Raw genomic sequence first — 13874 nt, forward strand, 5'->3', positions numbered from 1 at the left:
TGAACTCCTCCTTAAATATTTGCATAAATAACAATTGGGAACTTCAACACATCATTTTATTCAAACTTAATCACTGATGCAGACATTAATTTTTGCTGTATACATTGGATTTATGCTGGAATTGAACACAGTAGATTGCTCTTTAGGGGTTTATCCAGCTAAACCAGCTATGGTCCTTTTTGAGAAATTCTATTAGTCTTATCCATTGTTCATTTTATCAAGAGTTCAGTTATCAATGATTTGTTTAGTAATAGTGTCCATTGGCTGCTCCAATCTATATAGATGTTAGGTAGGTTCCAAGCACAATAAATTAAAAACCATAAAAATGACCTAAATATGATGGTTGCCCAGATACAACTAGGGGCCAAAAGCACACTGAAATAATACTCATTTATTTGCTTTCACAGAGAGTTTGTGACATTCATACATAATTCAAGAGAAATATTTTTTCTTAGAGCAGAGGCTACCCCTGAAAAGGCCTGTCACCTGCTCCAACATCCATGTGGCTCAGCAGGAGGTGGGACTGAAAATATTGCATTGGACAGGTGGATTCTATTTTGGAGATGGTTGCCTTGTGTATCTCAGTGCTGGACTAATTCTTTATTGTGTTATTTGTATATATTTGTATCTGTTTTTATCTTTTTCTCTATCCATCCTCCATCCATCAGTCCGTCCATCCGTCCGTCCGTCTGTCTATCATGTCTGTCTGTCTGTCCGTCTCTCTCTGTCTCTCCCCCCCCCCCTTGTATCTGTACTACTGCAAACCCTTTTCAGAAATATCTTGCTTCCTTGCTGTTATATCTGGCCCTGAGTAGGTTTTTCAAATTCATCTATCATTCAGTGACAAGAAAATAATTCAGTATTTTTGGTAACTGACTATCAGTGGTTACTCCCATTCTAGAAAAAACAACAACCTTGAAATCCACTAGAATTAGTAATTCTTATCCACCCTCTTTTCTTTCCTTCCTTCCTTTTATCTTACTGGCCCAAATTCAAGTTCTTCACAAGGGTTAAGATAAGAACATCATTGCTTCCAGTAATATTATTGCAGCCACTTTTTTTTTTAAAAAAAGAAAAGAGCAACTACAATATGGCTCCTAGATGTGTTTTTCAATATAGGTTTCCCTGCCAGTTGCTTGGCAAAAATGATCACTGCAACTCCCATTAGTCTCATATGTTTCAATACCAAGGTGCAACAGTGAATTTCTCCTATTAACACTCTAACTTTGACCTAAACCTGTCCCAATAACTATTTTTAAATGCAATATTTTGATAATGTTGCTTCTTCATCACCCTCAGCCCACAAGAGAGGTATCTTATAGTCTTTTTGCTTGTTCCATGTTTAATATGGTGCTTTCCCTTTCCTGCCTAGACAGATTTTGTTATAGACCCAATCAAGTACGGTTCATTGATAATGTGGTTGCTTGAATAGATCACAATCGGGATCTGCCCTGCAGCTATTGGACACTTCGTCCCATCCAGTTGATGAATCTTGCCCTCCATTCCCATTTTGACTTTGGCTGCTAGACAAACCAGGCCCCTGTCTTCTGTAAAAGCATCTCTGTCCGTGTAATGTCTGATGCTTTCTGAAGTCCTTAGCAGCTAATAATTCAGATTCCTTATATATGTGGGTCAGTGTTCTTTTGAAAAAATACTGGGTGTTATATACTGACAGCCAAATGGTAGGCTCCACCAGGATCCTCCGATCCAGTGGGAAAATACTCCAAGCTGATTGGCTGAGCTGTTTGACAGCTCCCTATAAAAGGGCTAGCTGTCAAACGGGCTGGTGCTGGATTTGTAAATAGTTGTCTACTAAAGAGCTGTTGAAGCCTGAGTCTGTCTCAACTATTCACCCGATCTAACACTGGGCCTGTTTTTTAAAATGTTTTTTTGAGCATGCTAATCCTATGTTGCTGAGAAGGGAGATCCATCAGTTTGATTAATTTTCTATTAGTTACATTATTTAGTGCTTAATAAACATTGTGTATCTGGGCATACAATTTTCTTAACAATACAAATGCCATTCTTACTCTCCCTCCCTTTTTTCCAACCATTGGTAGAATAAATTCCAAGTTTGATAATATTCTGTCTCTTCTTTCTGTTTAATTTTTGCAGAGTCTAATATTTTTTAAATTATCTCTTCACCTTGGGGTGTTTCTTCACCTTTCCAATATTATATGAAAATAATCCTTGCTGCTATTAACATATGTAAACTAAATACATACTTCTCTTATCAAGTTTTTCTAATGTCATCCCTAGTAAAAACAGTACAGGTTTAAAATATACATGTTTCCCTATTATCTTTTCTAACCATCTATGTATTTTTGCGTGGCACGCCAAAACCGCGGTAGACTACAGCGCGCCCGACGAAAGCGCGTACGTGACGTCATCAGCAGCGCGACAAATAAAATTAAAAATAAATTACATTAAAATTAAAATTAAATTAAAGCTAGCCGATTCACATAAAGGTAAGGGTTAGGTTTAGGGTTAGGGTTAGGGTTAGGTTAAGGGTTAGGGTTAGGTTTAGGGTTACGTTAAGCGTTAGGGTTAGGTTTAGGGTTAGGTTAAGGGTTAGCTTTAGGTTTAGCGTTAGGTTTAGGGTTAGGTTAAGGGTTAGGCTTAGGGTTAGGTTTAGGTTTAGGTTTGTGGGGGTTAGGTTTAGATTTACGCATTAATTTTAAGTTTACCGCTCACAGCGTGCTGTTTTCGTCGCGCTGTGATGACGTCACGTACGTGCTTTCGTCGAGCGCGCTTTAGTCTACCGCGGTTTTGTGGTGGAACCGTATTTTTTACCTTTTTTTTTTTTTTGCTTTAGCACAAGTCCACCACATATATGCCCATCTTTTGATTATATTTCCAAAATTTTGAATACCGGGCCTGTTTTTTAAAATGTTTTTTGAGAGATCTAATCTTATGTTGCTGAGAAGGGAGATTTAAAGTGGAAGTCAAATTCGGCCAGCTTTGGTTGCTGGTTTTGGTCACCAATGATTGCATTACAGGCTCTTTACGGCCTCTGTTTTGTGTGGCCATAACTTTTAGGGTTAACAGCTCTTAAGCTGTTTTGCTTATTCCACAGGGAATTTCTAGGGGCTAGTGGTCATGGCCACTCCCTGATAAGCTCTGATAATTCTTGGCAGGCATGGTAGAGGATGGAACTTGCTTGTTATCAAACAGCCGCTCCCTCTTTGTCCGGTAGTACTCTTCCTTGCCTGTTGACCTGCCTAATGAGTCAGAGGTACAACGGAAGAGTAAGGAATGAAGCAAGGAGAGGTGTTTTTTTTGTTAAAGTCATCAAGGCCTATGACCCGACAAATGCGCGCACGACAAAAGCGCGCCGACAAAACCGGAGCGAGAAAACCGTAATGTCAAAATCGCGCCCACAACAGCGCGCCGACAAAACCGCGCCCACAAAAGCGTGATTAGGGTTAAGGTAAGGGTTAGGGTTAGGGTCAGGGTTAGGGTTAGGTTCAGGGTTAGGGTTAGGGTTATTACCTTGTTTTCGCGTTGTTTGTTGATGGCACGCTTTTGTCGGTGCGCTATTGTGGGCGCGATTTTGACATCGCGGTTTTGTCGGCACGCTTTTGTCAGTGAACCATCAAGGCCACATACACTTTCATTAAGATTTTGGAAAGGAGGAAGCGTGGAAGCTGAACTTGACTGAGTCATGTGGTGCAATACAGGTTACTAGAGGAAAAGCTAACTGATTGGAAAAGAAGGGGGTTAGCAATCTATGAGAAAACATATTCCTAGAAGATGCACTTGTCCTTCATGTGGTAAAAAAGAATGGAGGCTCAGAGAGACCAGCGAATTGAAAGAAGTTGTGTTTTGATTACTTAAATTTTCTGTACCTTGCCCCTGAGCTTCCCTCCCATAATCTGGAGATTTTACTATCGAATACAGGTAGAACTTACTTATTAACTGGTTGCTTAGCGACTATTTAAAGTTACAAGAGACCTCTTCAGAGCTACCGGTACTTACAACCCATTTTGAAAGTACTGACGGCCAGGCCCCTCGACGGTTCTACAATTGAATTTTGGGTGCTTGGCAACCAGCTTGCATTTTACAGTTGTTTGCAGTGTTATATAACCACGATTTTCAACACCTTTTGCAGGTTTCTGGTGTTTACTTCCAGTTTTGGGCAAAAAGTGACCATTGGGGAAAACAGACTTGCTTAATGACCAGTGTGTTCACTTAATGCTCACCACAAAAAACATCATAAATTTGAGTGCAGTCACGGGGTGAGCCACTTAGCCAGCACCATGATTTGCAACTGTAAGAGACAGTTTGGTCTGGTAGTTAAGACACCTGGCTAGAAAGCAGAAGACCACGAGTTCAAGTCCCAACTTACTCATAAAAGTCGCGTGGATGACTTTGGGCCAGTCACTCTTTCTCAGCCCAACACACCTCACAAGGTGGTTGCTGTTGTTGTTGGGAAAATAGGAGGAGGAGGAGGAGGAGGAGGAGGAGGAGGAGGAGGAGGAGGAGGAGGAGGAGGAGGAGGAGGAGGAGGAAGGTATGTTGGATACGTTCACCACCTTGAGTTATTTGTAAACATAATAAAGGTGGGGTATAAATAAATAATAAAATAAATAAATAAATTAGAAAATTCCTGTCTCAATTAGAGTTGTAAGTCAAAAGCTACTTGTATAGTTGGGCAAATTAAAGGAGGTGCTAGCAATCAGGGTCTCTATGCATTGGACGTTAGAAGTTCAAAATGGCTCCTTCCTCCTCCTGCCAGTGTGTACCTTTCTTGGTAGTTCATGAGCAACTGGCAAGAAGGAAAAATAGCCCCAGAGGAGGAAACAGAATGCCTTGTCATGCTATCAAGGTGTGCCCCATAACAACTAGCATTCATGGATAAAGAGCAGCACAAAGATTGCTTTGGAAATAACAATACATAGCCCAACCAACTGAAGGGACCTTGTGAGGCACTGGATAAAGTGGGAGGGATCTTCCTAAAATCTCATCTTAATGTTTCCTCTTCATCTTCTGGGCTACGTTTTAAAAGAGCACTAATTCAGAAATACATGAGCTAATAGGCCACAGATGCACATAGCCACTGGGTGAAACAGAAGGAATGTTCCAATGCTCCTTACAATCTCTTTTTCATTCTTATGGCTGATGGGAGACAGGTGGCATGCTGATTTAATAATTTATTATCATCATTATTTGAATTATTTCTGAACACATGTTTAAAGAAAAAGTCTGGTGCTCTTTTAGAAGAGAGCTAGAGCCATGATCAGATACAGCTTGCGTGACAGGGCACACCTCTGTGCCTGTGATCTATCAGATAGGCAATGTGAAAGGTGATGAAGACTCCTTCATACCCATAGTCTTTCCCACAAGTGTGCCCCACCACTCATTAAGGAGAGGAATTGATGATTGTTTTATCTGCTGGAAGAATAATGCTGAATTGGAGAAACAAAACTGGAGAATCTACTAATCACTTTTCTTAAGCGTCCCAGATTAAAAGCGTAAGGATAGCAACCTTCATTGGCCTTGCTTTGGAAGCACAGTCAGTTTATGCTGGTGTACTTTTCTGGTGGAAATCATCCTCATGCAGTCATGAAGAAGTCCACCTGTGTATGTGAGGGTGAGCAGGGGATGGAATGCAAGAAAAACTGATGCAGTTTTCATTGTAAGAAAAGAGGAAATCTTGCTTCTTGCTGTTGCTCTAGGACAGGGGTGTCAAACTTGATTTCATTGAGAGCTGCATCAAGGTTATGTTTGACCTCGGAGGGCTGGGATGGGTGTAGCCAGGGTGGGCATGGCCAACTTGATGTCACTCGTGTTGGGGGTGCCTGTGGCGGCCCGAGCACTCTGCCAACGAAAACAGGTTCTCGAGCTCCGTTTTTGGCTGCAAAAATGGACTGCCCACGGCCCTCCTGAGCTCTGTTTTTGTTGGCAGAGGGTTGCAGGAGTTGCAGCCAAAAATGGAGCTCGAGAACCTGTTTTCGTTGGCAGAGTGCTCGGGCCGCCACAAGCACCCCCAACAGGAGTGACATCAAGTTGGCCATGCCCACCCTGGCTACACCCATCCCAGCCCTCCGAGGTCAAACATAACCCTGATGCAGCTCTCAATGAAATCAAGTTTGACACCCCTGTGGGCCAGATCTGAACATCCTGTGGGCCAGATCCAACCATTGGGTCTTGAGTTTGACATCCCTGCACTAGGAGGAAATCCCTTGTTCCCTGAAAGCAACCATTTGTAAGTTTTTGTTGTTCAGTCACTAATTCAAGTCTGATTTTCACAACCCCATTAACATAGCATGTCAGCCCCACCTTCCAGTGTCTCTCAGAATCCACCCAAAACCCATGGCTACCACATTGATGATACAGTGGTGGGTTTCAATTTTTTTAAGAATCTATTCTGGGGGTGTGGCCTATTTTGTGGGCGTGGTTTGGCAGTCATGTGACAGGGCAGGTATGGCCAACTTGACATCACTCATGCACACTCAGTCATGACTACCACCCCCAGGCCATGTGGCAATTTTTTTTGGGACTCCTATGAAGGGGGGGGGAAAGAGAGGGGAAAGCCCCCCAAAAATAGACAAACGGAGGATTAAGGGCCGAAATTAGGGAAATCGGAGAAGGCAGGAATCCAGTAGAAAGCTATCACATGCTGGTGAAAGAACTTTGGGAGATGGGAGGAGGCAAGACAGAGAGGAATCCAGGAGAAAACTCCTGAGTTTGCCGCTGCTGTCTGGTGGATTGTGCTGCTGGACCTCTCCATGCTTCTCCGTTCACCACCTCCACTCCCAGGTATGGGACTTGACACCGAATTGGGCTAGGATAGTGTGGACGAACAAGGGGAGCGAGCGATGGAGCAACTTCCGGATGGGCGGGGGTGAGCGAGGAGTGACAGGGCTGGGGCAGGCGTTCCAGAAGTTACTTCCGGGTCCACCGGTCAAACCTCCTCTCACCAGATCTGTAAATTTCACCATCCGGTTCTCCCGATCCGGTGCGAACCAGCAGGAACCCACCACTGCTACAGTATCTAACAATCTCATTTTCTTCAATCACCTCCTCCTTTTGCCTTCAATCTTTCCCAATATTGGGTTTTTTTCCAATGAGTCCCATCTTCTCATTTGGTAGCCAAAGTACAGATAGTCCTCTACTTACGACCACAATTAAGCCCAACATTTCCATAGTTGAAACACTTGTTAAGTAAGTTTTGCCCCATTTTGCAACCTTTGTGGCTTCAGTTGTTAAGTGATAAGTTAGTCACCCGGTTGTTAAGTGAATCTGGCTTCCCCATTGACTTTGCTTGTCAGAAGGTTGCAAAAGGTGATCACATGACCGTAGACACTGCCACCATTTTGCTCACATTTTCATGTGGATGCTGCAATGGTCACAACTGAAAAACTGTCATAAGTCACTTTTTTCAGTGACGTGGTAACTTTAAACAGTCACTAAATAAACTGTTGTAAGTTGAGAACTACCTGCATTTGAGGTTCAGGAAGAAGGATGATGGCTTCCTCCTCCAAGTACATGTGTAATGAGGACAAACCCCTCTGTGAGCTAGAGAAGGAAGAAGTGAATTAAAGAGCCATCCCACATCTCTTCAAAGTTTATTGTTTCCATGTTAATGACCCCTTACTCTGATTGACCTAATAACGTGAGCCTTTCTGAGAGCTTCGGGTACTTTAAATAAATACCATAAAATAAATCTCAGGTAAGAAAGCAGAACTAACCTTGACACAGCTGAAGTTAGGGGATATATTTTCAAGGTGAAGTAACTTCCAAGCAGCCTCAGTTCCTGGCATGTTTAGTGAAGAATTATGCTTTGGTTTCTTCATAATGTCACAGATGTTGCAATGCACATATTAAACATTAGCTACTCAAAAAATTCCCAGACAAACTAAAGGTAAAAATACCCTCAAATCCACCTTAGCCTTGGATGGATGCCTTGTATTCTTGTGGGCGTTTTTTGGCATGATATGGCCTTCTGTTTTTGGAAATCAAAATACTGTTTTCAATTTCCTCATTTAACCAGCTTCTCTGGAATTTCCAGGTGGGATCCCATCCAAGTATTAACCAAGCCCAACTCTCCTTAGCTTCTGAGATCAGTGGAGTGATTAAAACACTCAAACAACAAGAGTACAAACAGTAAAATATAGCAATGAGCAGCATGGGGAATATAGAAAAAAAATGTATGAATGCCATTATCCCTACAGAAAGTGGATATTAAGAAAATAAATTCCTATAATGATTTCCAGAATAACTGTGTCCCCTTAGGAAAAGCTTTCCAGAAGCAGAGCCCCACAACTGAGATGGCCTCTTTCTTGTGGCTAGCCACCTTACTTCATTTGGTAGAAATATCTGAAGGACACCTCCACATGTGGTCAAAAAAGGAAGAAGGGGCTGATTATACCAGGATTCTCTTATTACTGTTCTACAGCACTGTGCTACAAATTTTGTAATACTCCAGAAGTTACTAAATTCTAACTCCCAGAAGACCATACTATCATGGCCAATGATGAGGAGAACAGGGTCTTGATAATCTGTCACAACTATCTCGTTAACCATAGCACATTCCAATTTCTATGTAGAGAATATTCTGTGAGAATCTTTGGGGATCTGACAGTGATGAGTTAAAAGTGGTGAAAATAAGTCACATGGGATGGGTAAACAAATCCAAGGTGAGGTTGTTTACTTGGGATAATAATCCCAATGTTACACCATTCAATTTCATAATACCTTCCTCTGTTTATTCTTTCTCTTCATTCTCTCCCTCCTCTCAATAAATAATGCAGACCAACCCATAATTGAGAGAGAAAATTTATTACTTAATCCCCTTTGACTGCTGTTGCATCAGGGGAAAACAGGGTTCTTAATTTAGCTAAGCTTTGGGTAGATTTACTTTTTGAATATACATTATGAGCCCATTTGAGTGAATACACGCTTATGCCCCCTTACATACCCCAATTTCCTCGAAAATAAGATCTATTCTGAAAATAAAACCTAGTATGTTTTTCCATGTGCACCTAATATAAGCCCTAACCCCCCAAAATAAGCCCTACTTAAGAGACTGCAGAATCGGCCACCCACCCATTCCATCTGGTTGCTCGTGCTGCAGCCATGAGGCAAGGAGGTATGGTGGTGGAGCTGCCCCATATGCCCTGAACTGGCTTACCTCTGGACCCTCACAGCCAGACCACCCATGCCCCAACATCTGCCTCACAGTGGCAGCACTAAAAACGTGGTGCATCAGGAGCACATGTAGCCACTGCCCCACTTCTGCTTGCATACTGCTGCAATGGAGCAGAAGCCCGAGCAGTGTGTTGGTGCGGCGGCAGGGGTGGTCTGCTTCAGGGGCTCTGAGCTAAGCCAGTGTGGGGCACATGGGGCTCCATCCCCCACCTTGCCTCATAGCCATAGCACCAATGTGTCACTCAGCCTCCTGCTTTGTTGCAGCTGTGAGGAGGCAGAAGAAGTGGGCTATTGCCTACACAGGGTCCTGCTGGATGGGCTGTTGGAGCCGCTGCCACGAGGTAAGGCAAGCCTCAGGGTGTGGGGGGCCTGGCTCCGGGGGGCCTGAGGTAAGCCACTATAGGGTGCATGGGGCAACACCACCTCGCCTCACAGCGGTGGCACTGGCACACCACACAGCCTCCTGCCCCACTGCGAGCAAGCAGAAGAAGTGGGCCCTCTGTACATGGAAAAAAAAATAAGACAACCTCTGAAAATAAGCCCTAGTGCTTATTTCGGGACCCAAAAGAAAATAAGACCCAGTCTTATTTTTGAGGAAATACCGGTAACTAGAAAAATATGGTTAGTGTATCTGGATCAGAGGTGGTATTCAGCCGATTTGCAGTGGTTTGCCCAAACCACTGGCTGCCATTTCCCACAGGTTGGAGAACTGGTAGCGATGGCCGGCTGGTCACACCCCTGACCCGGTCCACCTGTCGCTAATTGCTCATCCCGCCCGCCACTCACCCCGCCTCACTTTTGCAACGCCAGTGGCTTTGGAAGACGCTAGCCCAGCGGGGATGTGGGGGACAGCCCAGTAAGCTTCACAGTGTTGCAGCCACGGCGGGGATGGGGGTGGTGGCATGGAGGGTCAGGGCAGCTGCATCCAGTGCTGCGGCGAGCTGGAGTTGGTAGCCTTGCGGGTGCTCTGTGAGATCTGCTACTGTGCCATCTACAGAGAAGAGCTGACCCAGGTGAGTGGTGCTGCCAGGCCGACCACAACTTCTATATGCCTCAGCAGGGGAGCACTGAGCACTGGGACTGCTGTCGAGGAGGCAGCTGGGGTGGAGAGCCTCGTCATCTGGGCGCAGTATACCCAAGGGGGGCGGTGAGCTCCAAGCAGCGGGAAAAAGGTGAGCGAGGATCCCCCTGCCACTGGAAAAAGTGCTGAGAGCACACCCTCAATGCTTGGAGCTCCAAGCAGTGGGGGGAAGCGGGGGCGGTGAGTTCCAAGCGGCGGGCGAAAGGTGAGCGAGGACCTAAAGCAGTTTGAAGGAAGTTAACTACTTAATCATGTATACATTTATTCTCAAACGTGGGAGATGATTGTAGGGACAGTAACTTCAGCCTCAGTAAGGCAGAAATGCTTAACTTAAAATGAATGTGAAGAGGAGATCTAATGGAGTTTTGGGAGACTCAATTCTGGTCTGCATCTTTGCTGCGTTTGAGTTCCAAGGTACTGTAAGGTTTGTTCCGAGTACAGTAATTGGTTGTTGAATATGATGAGAAAGAAACTCCTAGGGTTTGGTATAATATACAGAATCTAAAATGTTGTGTACCGGTAGTATACCTTGATACAGGTTATCCTTGACTTATGACCACAATTGAGTCCAAAGTTTCTGTTAGTAAGTGAGACAGGGAAGTGAGTTTTGCCCCATTTTATGATCTTTCTTGCTACTTTTGTTAAGTGAATCACTGCAGTGGTTAATTTAGTAACACGATTGTCAAGTGAATCTGGCTTCCACATTGACTTTGCTTGTCAGAAAGGTGATCACATGACCTCAGGATGCTGGAACCATCAAAAATATGACTCAGTTGCCAAGCGTTGGAATTTTAATCATGTGACTTCTTCTAATATATCAGCTAAGGTTTTTTTTTTAAAGGTCACGTACAGGGTTTTAAAAAATTGCTTTGAACTTTTTTTTGTATGTTTGCTTTTGTTTCACTAGTTTATTTGTTAGTTGATTAAGTATTTGAGTTTTGTTGTGTTTTGCTTGGCAAACTGGAATGTGGAGGAAGTCAAGGAGGGGAGAGACCTATGTAGAATGACATGAATGTGGTGATGAATAGGAGAAAAATGCTGCACCGCAGAGTTTCATTTTCTAGCAACGTTTTCCTGGCTTTGGGATCACATCTGGAAATTCTGATGATGTCAATGTAAGTTTACAACAGTAAAAAGCACTTTTGATGCCTGGAAATTGTGAAATGGAGTGCTTGAACTCAAACTCAGCTAGAAAGGAAAATCCCAAATAACTGGGTCTAGAAAGTCATGTATGGAACAAATTTAGTGGCTAACCAGTAAAGTTGTTGTTCAGGAAATCCTGGTTCCAATCTCATTTCAGCCAAGAAGTAGGTCTCAGATGATCCACGTATCATTTAAAATAATGTTGTACCAATATTGTAAGAATTACTCAACAATTGCCAAGATGAGCACTGCAATAATTACACAGCTATTTATTTATTTAAAATATGCATACATCCCACAGCTTCTTTATGGGATAGAAAACAACCTTCCCTAAATAGTGTGAGAGATTGGGGGGGGGGGGTGAAAAAGGAACAAAAGGGACAATAAACATAAGTAATAAGTCTAATAAATGACAGATCAGCCCAGGTGACAAGAAAGCTGGGAAGAAGTGTTTCAAATTATTCAGAGACTCTAACCTGTTGAATGAATTCACTGAAAATGAGATAGGAAATTCCTCTGGTAGTTTCCAAAGCTCTGTATTTTTCCCAAGATTAGTATTAAAGATATTTTACTTGAGTCTTTGTGGAAGGAGAACCATGTTAATCCATGGTAGTAAAAAATGAGAAAGTGGTACTTTTTTCACAACTAATATATTTTATTAAAAGGCATCATGAGCTGCAGCCCACTTTAACAGATGCATCGGGTGGCTAGATTGATATAGATTTAAATAAGGGAGAGGAAAACAAATGTGGTTGTGCAGATGTAGGTTATCTCACCAGAATTTAAATCCTAATGCATTAAAAAGTGAGTATCTTTTAATTAAAGTTCTTAACTGGAAAAGCTGCCACCAGACTCCTCCTGATCTTTTACTGAAGTCTTTGTATGTCAATATAGCCTGGGCCAAGAAACAGACATTGGAGGGATTCTAGGAGTGCTGTTTTTATTATTTCCAGTAAACAGAATCTTAAAAGCTTATGCAAAACCTTCACTGCTCCTTTTTAAAGACAAGATCAGGACAGGAATATGAGAATGGGTTTGTCAGGCCTGGAAGCCATCTTTTGCATTGGGCTTTCAGGCCTGCCACATTTAATGCTGTGGGAAACTGGGAAAGGGGATTATATGGAATATGGGATATAGTCAAAATAACATTCCTTTCTCAGAGAGTCAAGGACATCTTGCCCTGCAGCTGCAATGGGATGACTGGGAGGCATCCTGATTGGACCATGTGATGGACCTGTGGGTGCTGGGCAGGGACTTGAACTTTCACTTGGTTGAGGAAAACCTGGAAACTTTCAGATTTGGGTTTTCCCAGATGTGCCAATATGACATCTCTAACAAAATTGAACTTTGAGCAAACTCAAGCCTCGGAATCTTCTTTTGTTGGGGGTGTTACTTGGAACCCTGATGTGGTTTCATTCAGTGACATTCTGAGCAATCTCGTTGGCCATCCTTCAATATTCATCCCTAAGGCCAAGTCATCCAGTCCTTGGTGGTGCCTCTGAATTCCAAGGCAGTTTGTTATAAATTGTTCTCATTCGTTATTTAATCAATATGAGTCAGCCAAATTATTGTACTGTATATAACGCGGATCTGGGCAGGCCTGGTGGTTGGGTGTGTGTCATTCTCTTTTTAAAATGTGCACGCTGGATTTCAAGTTAGGCAGCAGCCGTGAGTCTAGGAGAGAGGAGACAGGATGGCTTTTTCTATGTGGAGGTCTGTCCTTAAAGCTGCGCCTCATAGATAACTGGAAGGGAGAATCTCTGGATCAAATTGTGCTCTAGGAAGACTTGGGATTGCTCCTGCTATACTGCATTCTCTGTTGTGCAGCATCATCCCTGCCCCATTTGCTAGACTGGTTCTCCTTTCCATGCAGGTTGGTTCCACAGTGTTGAAAGAAGGGAGAGTTCAACCCTGTAGCCTCCCACCCCCCTCATTTGTAGAGTACTTATAGTTCAACACTCTTATGATTTTGGTTTGCATCTACATGAAATCACTGGGTGAGAACTTCCATCAGTCTGGAGTCTGGTACCATTGGCCTACTGATGACATTGAATAATATGTCTCATCCCTGGGCTACCCAAGCAATGTTGTCAGTGCCTTTGTGTGCTCTTACGACAACGTTGCCTTGCAAACTGAACTGGTTGCCAGTCAGCTTCAATTATTCAAGGTATTAATTATCATGTATAAAGCTATTAAAGGCCTAGGTCCTGGCCATTTCAGGGACCATGTAACTCTGATAATTCGTGCCCTTCCTGTGCCATATGGCAGGATGGGCCTTTTGTGGTTCCTTCACTTAAACAATGTGGTCTGTCAGCTCTAGAAAGCAGACCTTTTTTGTTGTTGCAATGCCTGCTCTGTGTATAGTGTTGCAGACCACTCAGAATTGTTTGGCGTTATTGGCCTTCTAATCCCAAATTAAATAAAACAAAAAAGCAGTTCTGTTCTGTTTCTGGTGCTTTTTACTTTCCCAGGGCCAAGTAATCATTCCATTCTTCTT

Source organism: Thamnophis sirtalis, unplaced genomic scaffold (assembly GCF_051295495.1).
Source record: "Thamnophis sirtalis isolate CommonGarterSnake01/CBP01778 unplaced genomic scaffold, rThaSir2_p1.2 scaffold_3, whole genome shotgun sequence".
Classification (NCBI taxonomy): Eukaryota; Metazoa; Chordata; class Lepidosauria; order Squamata; family Natricidae; genus Thamnophis; species Thamnophis sirtalis.